The following is a 13,627-nucleotide window of genomic DNA, read 5'->3' as shown; positions in this document are numbered from 1 at the left end:
CCATTCCATGTGAATCCCACAAGGTGGATTCCATCTGAACGACTGTACATCATCATACGCTCACGTGAACCTGCCTCAATTTTACTGGTAATAGGGTCACCTGCTCATCTTCCCAGCTTCCCTTGCCCATGTGTTGATTTTGAACCAAATAGAACCTGCTACATTTCAAAAGAAAAAAGTCAAATATTTGCCACATGTTCAAAATCAACAAGATAGAAGTTACTACATACTATTCTTGACTGAATGATTAAAAAATAAAAATTAATGAATCGAATTTTCCTCCACCCGTGATGAATGAATAGAATGGATTCATTCATCGTGGGATGGGAGAGGGCATTAGGAGGGTATTTTGGAAAACCATTAAAACCCTATAGGAATTTGTGATCCCTTGGATGATGGGTGAACCATCCTATGAGTGGAGCAAAACATTCTTCAAAATTAATTGTATAGTGATGAGGTTAGGGAATGTGTCTCATGATATTGTTTGTCAAAACTAACTTAATGTCACCCTTAAGGTTTTAAAAGGCCTCATAAAAAAATGAAGACTCCAATCATTATATGGACCATGATCTCTCCACCAATAACGATGTGGAACTATCTTAATCGCCCATTTAGGAACTCACTAAAGTGGTTTTCTTTGCTTTTAAAATGAGCATAGAGGCATGAGATAGAATCTCCATGCCTAGAGAGAGAGAAAGAGGGAGTCCATTTTCCAATTGAATATGCAAAACCTAATTGGAAGTTTGAAGAAACACAGAGACAAAATAGCAGGTCAGCTTCCGACTTTCAGTCAACAAAATTGCAAGGGATGTCGTTTCTATGTCGTCATAAGCATGGCACGTGTCACAAAAATAAAAAATCCATCATAAGCATGGCACGTGTCACTCTTGAAAGATGATGGATGCGATCTAAATGTCATCCTTTTGAATCGTTTGCAAATATGAAGGATTGAGTCTCCCTTCTTCCATCATTGCAGGGATTCGACTCCTCTACTTTCAAAACCTATACTTCCATTTTACTTCGGTGCGATACTAGGGTGCCATATGGTCCTGAATTAAAATTTCAAATTAAAGTAGTAAACCAAGTGGATTGGAACTGAACCACCTTAAACCAAAACAAAATCCGCATGACCGGTTCAAAATTTTAGAACCAAATCCATTACACTCTCACTGAGAGATAGGGTTTCAAATCGATTTGAAATCCCAAAATTCCCAAATCCAACCCCTTCTTCATCCTTCGCTCCCTTCTCCTCTTCTTCCAGCCAATCTGTCGGAATCACACCGGAAAGAGCAACGAAAATTCCCAAATCCAACCCCTTCTTTGAAATTATTCCTTCAAGCTCTGCAACTATCATTTTCAAGCAGGAACCAAATCTGTGAACCAGATTTGAGACCTCTGTCAATCTTAGTCGCTAACATTCAGATATTCGAGTTGTGAAAGTCGGACGACGATGATTTTCGATTACTAGATCTTTTCTCAGACCTAAATCTCATTCAGTTTCATACCATACATACCTGTGTCTATATACGAGTATCATCTGGATTTAAAAACTCCCAATAAGTCCCAACTTTTGGAAAGGCTTGGTTGACATGATGAGACTTCCTTATAGTTGATCCGTTCAAATATAGACACCTTACTTCTACGTTTGGTTGGATTTGAAACCTAGATAAAAAAGTGACAAAATGCAAAAATTTCCTTTCTCCTTAAATCCCCTGCAAGTGCTAGTGGTTTTTATGTCTTTTGTGATCTATATGTCCCTCGAGTTAAACTCTAGGAAGGTCATGTTGTGGGAAGTTGGAGTCTCTTTAATAAAATTGAGGGTAAATTGTGCCGTAGGCCACTAATATTTGGTGGATTATTAGCTCCCACAGTTCATCGTTTGAGTTGTTTGCAGAAGAGGTCCATCGTTTCATAAATTTTTTACCGGATATCATGGCCACAGAAGGATGTACAAGCTTTTGGAAAAGAAGATTCCCAAAGACCCTACCGAGGGTAACTTACTGCCATTTTGACTGAGCAGACCACAAATCTCTGTTGGATCGCTGTTCTTTCCGGTGTGATTCCGACAGATTGATTGGAAGAAGAGGAGAAGGGAGCGATGGATGAAGGAAGCGGTTGGATTTGGGAATTTTGGGATTTCAAATCGATTTGAAACACTATACCTAGTGAGAGTGTAATGGGTTTGGTTCTGTATTTTTGAACCGGCTGGGCAGGTTTTGTTTTTGGTTAAGGTGGTTCAGTCCCAATCCACTTGGTTTGATACTTTAATTTGAAATTTTAATTCAGGACCATTAGATCATTGTCAGTCCACATGGCGCCCTAGTATCACACGGAAGTAAGATGACAGTACCAGCTTTAGAAGTAGAGGAATCGAATCCATCATGGCAGAGGTATCGTTGATGGTCATATAAAGGATAGTTTTCACCCAAAACATTTATAGGGATGGAAGCTAACAATTAGACAAGAGTGGCATCATATATGGTCATATGTTTTTTTCCAAGTAATGTCATATAATCACATCACTAGTTGTGAAGGATATTCTTTTTCCCCACTAGTAAAAGAAAAGTTTTATCAAAAAATATTACGTATCATATTTATAAGAGGATTCTTTTCTTCCCACTAATAAAAGAAAATTTTCGTCAAAAAAAAATAGGGAAAAAGAACATTGTCTTAGTTAGGGATGTAAATGGATCGGATTCGGATTGGATATGAACGGAGCCGGATATTTTCTGGCCGAATACGGATACCTCTAAACGGATTCAGATGCGAAATCGATCCAGATTTTTGACTATCCGTTTACATCTCTACCTTGTGTAACCTAGACCTTCCTCTCCCTAGCGGCTACAATTTACTCTCAATCCATATCACTTAGATCATGATTCTCTGTTCATCATATTCTACAACCTGTTGAATCTTCAAAAACCCCTTAAATCATTATTTATTTAATTTTTTATTATTAAATATTCGGATTTTTTTTGGACGAATTTTAATCAGAGTATTTGAATTATTTTTTGGACATCTCTAAACAAATACGAATGTCCCTAAACGGATACATTTGCGGATTTAGATTTGGATTATCCATTTACATCCCTAGTCTTAGTATGGCTTCCATGCTAAGACACAACCCAGAGTGAAATGACCATTGCATCTTTCATGAAATGCGAAAAATCTCATCCCTAGATATGCTTTCAAGCACGTTATGATTGACCCTACATTGGTACAAGGCTACCACGTTGCCAAGCAGAGAATCTTTCAAAAAGAATATTATATAATTATCAACTTGAGACTTTTTATGGTAGTTTCAAGAATCAAAATAGGATTGGCCCGAACCGAATTGATCCATTTGGATCACCATGGAAGTTTTCAATGTTTGGTATGAATGAACCTTTGTTTGATCTACAATCTACATGCTTATATCAATGCTTTGTAGGTCAGGTTCCACCAACATGCTAGAATCAAATAATAAATCTACAGTTCACAACTAACAGCATAAATCACTAAACCATGTGCTAATATTTACTTAACTAACAATTTAACATGCCGCATACCAAAAAAAAAAAACAATTTAACATGCCGAAACGGCTTATGAAAATGGTAAATAATTTTTATTTTTCCCCACACAAATCTGTTGCCTCTAGACCATCCTTCACTGGTTCAAAATGGATTAGGTCATGCCTGTGCAATTGCCCCAATCCATTTGATGCATGCCGAAAGGGAAAGAAAAAAGGATAAGAGTTAGCATGAATAATTCCTAGTCTTATTGGCGGTCAGTTTTGTTTGATGTTATTTTTTAGGAGAAAAGTTTGGACTTGGTTCAAGTTCTCGTATGCCTACAAGCCATCCAGATGGAATCCAGAGGAGTAGATTCCACCTGGATGGCTTGCAGGTGTTCTCGTAAGTGAACCTAAGCCGGCCTCAAAAAGTTTCTTAGGGAAAATCAAACTCGATACTGAAATCGAAAGGAAATCATAACACAGAATGTGATGTGTGCATATTCTTTCGACATGAAATTCACATTCGTGTATGTGGGGTGGGAAGACAATGTCAATGACTGTCACATTTTTTGAACAAGCAAGTATAGATGTGAGCTGAGTTTGGATTTCCGTAATCCACCATGAGGTAACTTTGGATGCATCTCAATTGTTAACATTACATTAGTTCTATCACTATGTTAAACGGTTAATATTTTTCAATCTCTATTAATAGTTATAGACAAGTTTTATGTTGTTGACTCATCATTCCTCGCCTCTCAGTTTTGGTTGCTGCTCTAACCGTTTGTTTTCTTGTTTTGCTATAAGTGCACGCTTGCTTTGCATCCAGAAAAAAACTTTCTTGCCTGGTTCAGATCTTGCTAATCCTAAACCACCCTTGCTTGCCTAGTGGTTCTAATCATGCCAAGTAAATATACAAATTAGCTTGACTATTTGATATCGTTCAGGAGCAAGATGTACAATCAACAAGATTATAGAGGGTGGAGATTTCCAAGAACAAATAAGGAATTGTTCGAGTATAGATATTCCTCTCTAAGGAATGTCATTGAATGTACTTTTGCAGTGTTGAAAAATATTTTCAAATTTTTAAGACAAATTCATAATTATTTTCTTTAAGATCAGAGCTATATTATGATTGTCTGTTATGACCTTCACAACTTCATCCGAGAAAAACAAATTGCAGACGAAGAATTTGCAACACTAAGGGGTGATGAAGCATCTCCAGTGATGGATTTGTTAAATTCTCCTCACCAAGATCTTGATATTTTTACGGCAAATCTTAGTCAGCAAATCTGTGCAAGAGAGATGAATAACATTAGCAATAGATTGCAAATTGGTTGACAAGATAACATAAGATAACAAATATTTGATTTATAGTATATTGTTGTTTGAACAAATGGTAATGTGGTTGTGTTGCGTCAAGAAATCGCCGGGTGGTCCTTCGGGTGCCGCAACCTACAAAAGGATGCCAAGGATAAGGGAGAACCGGTGTTTGATGCCTAAGTTAGATCTCTCTGAGCAACAGATGAATACTTGGAATTCAAGATGGGTTAATGGGTAGAATACCTGGGTATTTATAGCTGGGTATGGCGGTGTGGCGTGTCCAAGTAGTTAGTGATAGGTCTCTTTAGTAGTAGAGTCCATCACGTAGTAGATCACCTCCTCTTGGGAGGTAGGGTCCGGATAGGAAAGGTGTTCCCTCGTAGATGGACGTGTGTTTCCCTCATGTACTAGATAAGATCCTTGAGGGTCGTGCGTAGATGAAGTTCATCTCCTTTGGGATAAGATCCCTTTGCCGACTTTGGGTGATGACCTTGGTCCTTGCGTGACTTACTGGGTCTCTCCCTCTTAGGTCCAGCAGATGGGTCTTGATGTAGTCGAGTCTAGGTTGTCCTCCCTTCATGCCATGCCACGTGGCGGATCGAGGTTGGCCCCGAGTATTTATGGTTTATCAGGTTGGACCTATCTTTGTATCAAAACTTTTTTACACATGTTGTTGTGATAAAAATTGTTAAAACTTCAATGTATCAATTTGTTTTGATCGTTATAATTTTGTTTAATCTTACATATTGTAAGTTCTAATATTTCCAAGATATTGTGTGCTTATATATTGAAATTTGTCCATACGACTTTTAATGTAAATGAGCTTACCATTGCTAAATGCGACATATGTGGTATTACTTGTCCCAAATTAACAACAAAGTTGGAAAAAAATATTGGAAGAGATTACTACAAATGTCCTAGGGGTTGTTCCTTTTTCATGTGGGTGGACCAACTAAAGTTATGTAATATGGACAAGACCAATGTAAGGTCAAAACATTGAAGGCATAAAAAATCTATGGACGACCATTATGGTGCCGCCATTCTCGATTGGAGTATGTCTACTGTTGTCTTTAATTTCTGTTCCAGCCGATCCGGACAATTCGTAAGAAATGGGGTGGATGCTCGGATTGAACCAGGGTTGTGGGGTTTTCTCAATATTAGGCAACTATTGCTCCAAGTAGGTGAAATAAGAATGGTAAAAAGATGGGGTTTACCTCCACTGTCACTATTCCTTATATAGTCCATGTCGGTTTAGGTTTTGGCTGGACAGATAATCCAACTGCTGTAGCCGACTCCGGACAGAGTCGGTCGTGATGAGCTGTCAATAGAAAGGGTTGGAAGGGACAGCTTTGCAAACGAATTTAATGAGGGGTGGCCCACATGGCAGTGTATTGTCAGTGGAGCTCTGAGGACATGTCGACATGTGTACGAGCGTATTTTTATACATATCAGATGCCCCCCACTCCCTAGACTTATGAAAATAAGGGTAAGGGAGTATAAAAAAGTAGAAAAAATACGCTTGGGGAGGTTATCAAATAAATTTATTCATGATCTATGTAATGAAATAAAAGGGTTTGTTGCTGCTATCACGTTTTCTCCTTCAAAACCTGAGTTGCACCATCAAATCCTTTTAAAACTCACCATTCAACACTCAATCACCCATTAAACCCATCTTTCAAGGAAGCCCCGGTAGTTTCCTTATTTTTTTGGAAATCATTTATGTTGCTGCTTCTCCACTTGTTCTCAATCAACAACAAAATGAAATAAAATAACAGGTAATTATTCGTTCGGTAGATGGTTGCTCGGTTTTGGTGGTAGGGTGTGTCGAGCATTTTGATGCTCGGTAGGTAATGCTCTGCCATAAGACGTAGTATTGTCAAGAAAACAGGCTGAACATTTGCGTGGCCCGCAGGTACTGCTCGGTTAAGGGTTGCGACAGAGCATTTGCGTGCCCGACGGGTATTGCTCGATTACGGACCATAGTATCTTTTAAAAAAAGGGGGGGCCGAGCATCCGCGTGGTTGGCAATTATTGCTTAGCCGGGGTGCAATATCGACCGAGAAAAATGTGCCAAGCGTTCTGATGCCCGATGGGTAACGCTCGGTCATAACCCCACGGAATTCCTGAGATAGCATGTTGGCATGACGTAGTGTGCTTCTGATAAAGAATCCAACGTGTCGATCGGAACTGCTAGGTATACCAGGGATGTTAAAAAATTTGAATTTCAAATTCAAAATGATTCGTGGGTGGGGCGGTATAATGAGGGTGCATGGGGAAGAGTGTCCATTAAATGCTTTTAAAGTTTATAAAAAGGTGAGAAGGTGGGGTTGGGGGATCTTATTCATTAATCGCAGAGCGCAGAAGAACTCTCGAAGAGAAACTGTTGCATAGTGATCGATTGCTCGGGGAGCGATAGCGTTGCGAGAGGGTGCGTAGTCAGTAACCAATAAGTGTCCAACTTGACTATGTTTTTGTTATGTAGAATCCTTGATTTTTTATTTTGAAAAATATGTCCGAGAAGCAACCCATGGATGCGACAGTGACATCCTCGGAGAGGTCCTCGGAAGAGACATCGGGCGAGTCTCGATCAAGAAATGAGGGCGTAGGACTTCAGTCTGAGGAAACTAACATGGGGCTAGATTATTATGAGGATTTGGCCGATATGGCTACGAGAGCGGACATACCGCCTCAAGTGGATGCCCTGAAAGAGAGATCAACTCTGAAGCCGTTTGATTTAGAGCGAATTAGAGTAGTTTACGGTATCCCTAATATATACGAACTTAGGTTACCCTTAGATGGAGAACGAGCATGCTTTAGAAAAGAGGGCGAGGCATGTTTCTATGAGAACCACTTCACATGTAGTTTTTGATTGCCCGTATATGAGCCGTATCCAAAGTTATTCGCGCATTATGGTGTGGTACCTGCACAGTTGGCGCCCAACTCATATAGAAGTGTGGGGGCATTTGTGGTTTGCGTAAAGCATTTGAAGGGGAGTCCAACGTTGGAACTGTTCAATAATTGTTTTCTCCTTGCACCCGTTCCTCAAGGGGATGGGTGGTTCTATTTCCGTGCAAGGAAAAACATTAAAGTAGTGGATAGGCATGTGTCCAAGTTCCCGGATTGGAAAAATAAAATTTTCTTTGTGAGGTCGAGCGCGGGCTTTCCCTTCAATACAAGATGGTCGGAGACAGTGCCAAAAATTGCCAACGAGTTGTTGGATATGAGCATCGAGGATTCTATGATATACGGGGAGTTGACGCGACATGAGAATGCACAAGTGCGTTGCAATCGTCTGGAGGTGGAGTCGTTCCTTGTTTATTATGGTTTGAGCTCGGGTGAGCTGCTTTTACAATGTTCTGTAAAATAAATAATGAGAGTAATATCTTTAAGTATGATATACTAACTTTTTAGGATAATGTTTTTGCAGTGGTTATTAACGCGGAAGAGTTCAACCAGAAGATCACCGAGAAGAGAGAGGAGGCCAAGAGGAGAAAAGAAGCGGAAAAGTTAGATAAAAGGAAAAATAGGATAGGAGAAGGTGAAACAAGCATAGGGAGGAAAAGAAGAAAAGAGGTACCTAAGAGTCCGTCGGTGCTTACTGTGATAACCGAGGAAGAGATTGAGAAGATACGTGACGTGGCCGAGGAGAAGGATCTTCCCAGCGATTCTGCAGCCAGGGTTAGGGGGCATATCCCCTGGCAAAATAGGGGTGATATCTCATATATGCCCCCCTAGAATCTAAGGGTCAATGACAGTTGCCTGGTCAGCCCGAGCGCTGCCAAGGAATACCTCTACGGGGTAAGGTTACCAACGGATCAGAGAAAGATGGAAGAAATGTCGAATACACATCTAGCATCCTCAACTTACGTCGCGCTTGCAGGGGTAAGCAAAGTAGGAGAAATAAGATAAAATATGGGTGAAAATTTGTATGTTAATGAATGTTCTTTGTTCTTGCAGTTAGTGATGCATGCGACCAAAACCGTAGTACGAATGGAGAAGGGGACACAATTGCTGAGCCAATCGCATAGCGAGCTGGAGGCGGCAAAGAAGGAGATTGGGGCGTTGAGAGAAAAAATAACGTTAGTGGAGAAGGAGGTGGAAGGGGAGAGAAAAAGGGCTGACAAGGCCTATGAAGAGAAGTGGGCGGTAGAGAAGAGAGAAATGAACTGAAAAGCGCACTTGAGGGTGCCAAGAATAAGATTATCGAGGAGTTTAAGGCCTCAAAAGAGTTTAAAGACTTGATGGTGGAGGAGGGGATACTGAGCTTCATCGTAGGGATGCGAGGTGTAAGAGATTGGGTGGTAGAACGATATCCAGAGGAGGCAGCAAAGATCAAGTGGCAAAAATGCCCACATAAGTTTGAAGTAACTGAGTCGTCCAGCGAGGAGGGAGAAGAGGAAGGAGATGAGGATGGACGGCAGGAGGCTGGGGAGGGTGATGCTGGGATGTCTCAGCAGTTGCCGCGTACTCCGGGGAGAAGTTGATGGGGATCGTCACATGATCTTTACTATTTTGTTATTTTGTTTTGTGTTTTTCCCCTTTCCCCCCACTCCCTAGACTTATGAAAAGAGGTTCAGGCCCTTGTAAGTACCGTGGTCCTCGGGACGAGGGTTCCTCAGCCTTATGGCGACAAAGATTGGCTTCGATGAATAACGGCGTATCGTTTCGATATATCATCATGGGGATTGGGATCATACTTTATAAAGGAATGGAGTCGCCACCTAGGATTAGGGCCTAGGACCCAATGGGTGTAGCCCCATCCGGGGTTAGCGGAAAGGGCTACGTGATTCCATATGGTCTGGTCAGAGATTCAGGGTAAGTAGTCAGGTTACGAGGGTGGGAAGGTGTTAGGCACCCACCTCGCCCGGATAAACCGATCTTTCTACTAGATGCTGGTTTTTGAATATTCTCCCTTGATAATATATTTTATATTAACATGTAAGGCTAAGTTATGATACACTAATCTTGACAAAGGAAGAGAAAATCATTTATTATGTACACTAAACAAGTTGCTTTAGTTGTCTACATTATGCCAAAAATAATGAAAGGGAAAGAGACAGATACCTGTCTAGAAATGCAAGAAATAAATGAAAGCGCACCGAGGGCAAAATATGTGATGTCCCACGGCTCAGGTGGAGACGGACGATCGGCTTGTCTCTCTCTTGTCGGACAGAATGAGGCTATACGAGATGAGTTTCGTCACTCAGACTTCGAGCAAAGTAACGACTATATAAGAGATTCTCGTTATCTGTATACAGACAGAATAACGGCTGTGAAGGGGGTTTTTCGTTATCCGTACACTGACGGGATAACAATACCCAAGAGCAGAATCGCTCTATGCTTGGATGGGTAATCGAAGGATCTACCCAAGTCGAAGAACTCCACTCACTCACATACTCAAGAGGGGAAGACGGAGGAAAAAAGGGTAAAAAGGGGGCAAAACGAGCCCTGGAGGGTCTCCTTACCCAAGAAAAGCTTGAGAAATGAGGGGGGGAGACCCTCCTATTTATAGGGAGGGGTCCCCTCTCTCTCTTGGCCAGATAAGTCCTCCACGGCGCCGTAGAGATGTCCACGACGCCGTGGGAGACTTTTCCACGGCGCCATGGGTGACGTCAGCAGGCTGATGTCACACCCCCTCATGGCGCCGTGGAAATCCGGTACACATCCCCACGGTGTCGTGGGAAGGCATCCACGACGTCGTGGGAAGAGTCCACGGCGCTGTGGGAGCGTAGTGCCATTTTTCCTTTTTTTTTTGGATTTTTGGCTCCCTTCTGACTCTTCAGGAAATTTTCTGTCGGGGAGCTCAGCCCCCCTACACCCCCTGCAGGGGGGCTGTTTGCCCCCCTAGACCCCCACGACCCGCTAACCGGCTAGCGAGACCGCCGTGGTAGGGGAGGGTGAGTAGTACCTCCGTCAGCATTTGATAAAAGGGTCTTATAAGTTATTTTAGGGATGTTAGGGTGATTTGGTTTAGATGTAGGGACAAGAGTCCTTCTTGAGAGAGATACCAATGTCTGTCCGTGTCCTGTTGTCATCATCGCCAGGGGGTAATAAAATTCAGTGTCTACAGTTTGCCCTCCTTTTAGCGCCAGCTCGGCCCCCTTTTTTGTGTTGTTGTTTTTTTTTTTTTACAAAGTGAATGTAAGGATCTTAACTAAGTGTGGGGAAGAATTGCTGTATATAAACCATAAGACGATTTTTTTAATGAAGTGATGTTTTATTGGTGTTTGAAGAAATTTGCTTGAATTTGTATACTGTAAGAGCAAAGTCATGATTATTGTATGAGTAAAATTCGATTGAAACGTCAAGGCATATTTAAAGATCGAGGATCACAATTCTTAGTTAATAACGCTCGGTTTGGGTACCAGAGCACGGTTCTATGCCGGAGATTAAAACCCTCGACTGATAACACTCGGTTTAAATACTAGAGCGTGGTTCTTGGCCGAGGATTATAACCCTCGGTTGATAACGCTCGGTTTAAGTACCAGAGCGTGGTTCTTGGCCGAGGATTATAACCCTCGGCTGATAACGCTCGGTTTAAGTACCAGAGCGTGGTTCTTGGCCGAGGATTATAACCCTCGGCTGATAACGCTCGGTTTAAGTACGGTTATGTTTTTTACAGGATAATAGAAAAAAAAATGGCATGCTGAAGGAAAATAGCATATATTTTAAAAGAAAAGGTGCGGGAAGCCCTCTTCATACATAGTTACATAACATGCCAGCAACAATGAAATAAAGAAAACAAAAAACGTAAGTAAAGCAAAAGAACAACATGAAGCAATTGATAATAGCGCCGAAGGTTCTCCGAGTTCCACGTACGCAATATCTCTGTGCCTCCTAATGTAGCTAGAATATAAGTGTCGGGATGAACTAATTTAAGGATTTTGTAGGGGCCTTCCCAATTGGGCGACTGATAACGCTCGGTTTAAGTACCAGAGCTTGGTTCTTGGCCGACGATTATAACCCTCGGCTGATAACGCTCGATTTAAGTACCAGAGCGTTATGTTTTTTACAGGACAATAGAAAAAAAAATGGCATGCTGAAGGAAAATAGCATATATTTTAAAAGAAAAGGTGCGGGAAGCCCTCTTCATACATAGTTACATAACATGTCAGCAACAGAAATAAAGAAAACAAAAAACGTAAGTAAAGCAAAAGAACAACATGAAGCTATTGATAATAGCGCCGAAGGTTCTCCGAGTTCCACGTACGCAATATCTCTGTGCCTCCTAATGTAGCTAGAATATAAGTGTCGGGATGAACTAATTTAAGGATTTTGTAGGGGCCTTCCCAATTGGGCTGACAATTTGCCCGATGTGCAGGATACGAAACCTGTTCGGGATCCCTTGGCGAGGTTGGAGGACGAAATCTCCTGGAAGATAAAGTCGCTCTTTAACACGAGAATTATAGTATCTTGCTGCGCGATGTTGAAAGGCAAGGACGCGTGCCTGAGACTAGTCTCACCTCTTATCTAGAAGGTCAAGGTTTGACCAAATATCATCATTGTTGGTATTCTCATCAAAATGTTGGACACGGAAGGAAGGAATGCCGACTTCGACTGGAATGACTGCCTCCGAACCATGCGCGAGCAAAAAGGGAGTTTCACCCGTGGTGGTGCGTACCATGGTGCGGTAAGCCTGGAGAATACTCAATAGTTCCTCAGCCCAAAGCCCCTTTGCATCGTCCAACTTTTTCTTGAGTCCATCTAACAGGATGCGATTGGTGACCACAGTCTGCCCATTTGTCTGAGGATATCCTACTGATGTATGGCGATGTTGAATGCCGTAGGTGTCGCAGAAGGCAATAAATTTGGGATTGGCAAACTGTTTGCCATTGTCTGTAATCAAAATCCTTGGTATGTCGAACCTATATATGACCGAATTGCGGAAGAAGCTCTCCATTTATTTCTCAGCGATTATGGTCAAAGGTTCAGCTTCAACCCACTTTGTAAAGTAATTAATGGCCACTACCATAAATTTTCGCTGTCAGGAAGCCATGGGGAAGGAGCCAAGGATGTCCATCCCCCACATTGCGAATGGTAAGGGGCTTAACAAGGACGAGGACGAGATAGGTGTAGCAGGCTAATGGGGGACAGGTGTGAACATCTGGCATTTGGGACATCGACGCACAAAATCGAGGGTCGACTACTGCAGCTGCGGCCATTAGTGTCCGTGATGTAAGACCTTTTGTGCAAGAGCCCTGCCCCCAAATGTTGACCACAAGTTCCTTCATGTATCTCGTGGAGGACATAATCGACTTCTGATGGGCGGAGGCAGCGCAAGCATGGGAGAGTTCTACCCCTTCTATAAAGAATATCGTTGATGATAGTGAAATGGGTAGAGCGAACTCCGAGTTTCCTTGCTTCCTGCTTGGATTCCAGACTGATTTCCTTGTTTAGATAGGCCAGAATGGGATCCATCCAGCATGGCTCATCTTGAATTGGGAGAGTGGTAGGATTGAGCGAGATGCTAGGATAGGCCAATGTCTCTAGATATATCATCCGACCCATCTTGGCAAAGTTGGAAGCGGTGACCCTTGATAATAGATTAGCACTAACATTTTTCGATCGGGGAATCTGGCAAAGAGTGAACTACTCAAAATCAACAGCTCTAGAATTTACTTCCTGAAGGTAGGCAGTCATACGCGGATCTTTCATCGCGTAATCTTCATTGACCTGATGGACTATAAGTTGGGAGTCACTATGCACAAAGAGATGGGTGGCCATGACTGCCTTGGCCAACCGCATGCCACCCAAGAGTGCCTCATATTCAACTTCATTATTGGATGCCAAGAATGAGAACCTTAACGCGTATT

This window comes from Telopea speciosissima, chromosome 4, assembly GCF_018873765.1.
Source record: "Telopea speciosissima isolate NSW1024214 ecotype Mountain lineage chromosome 4, Tspe_v1, whole genome shotgun sequence".
Taxonomy (NCBI): domain Eukaryota; kingdom Viridiplantae; phylum Streptophyta; class Magnoliopsida; order Proteales; family Proteaceae; genus Telopea; species Telopea speciosissima.
This window is presented reverse-complemented; position numbering follows the sequence as displayed.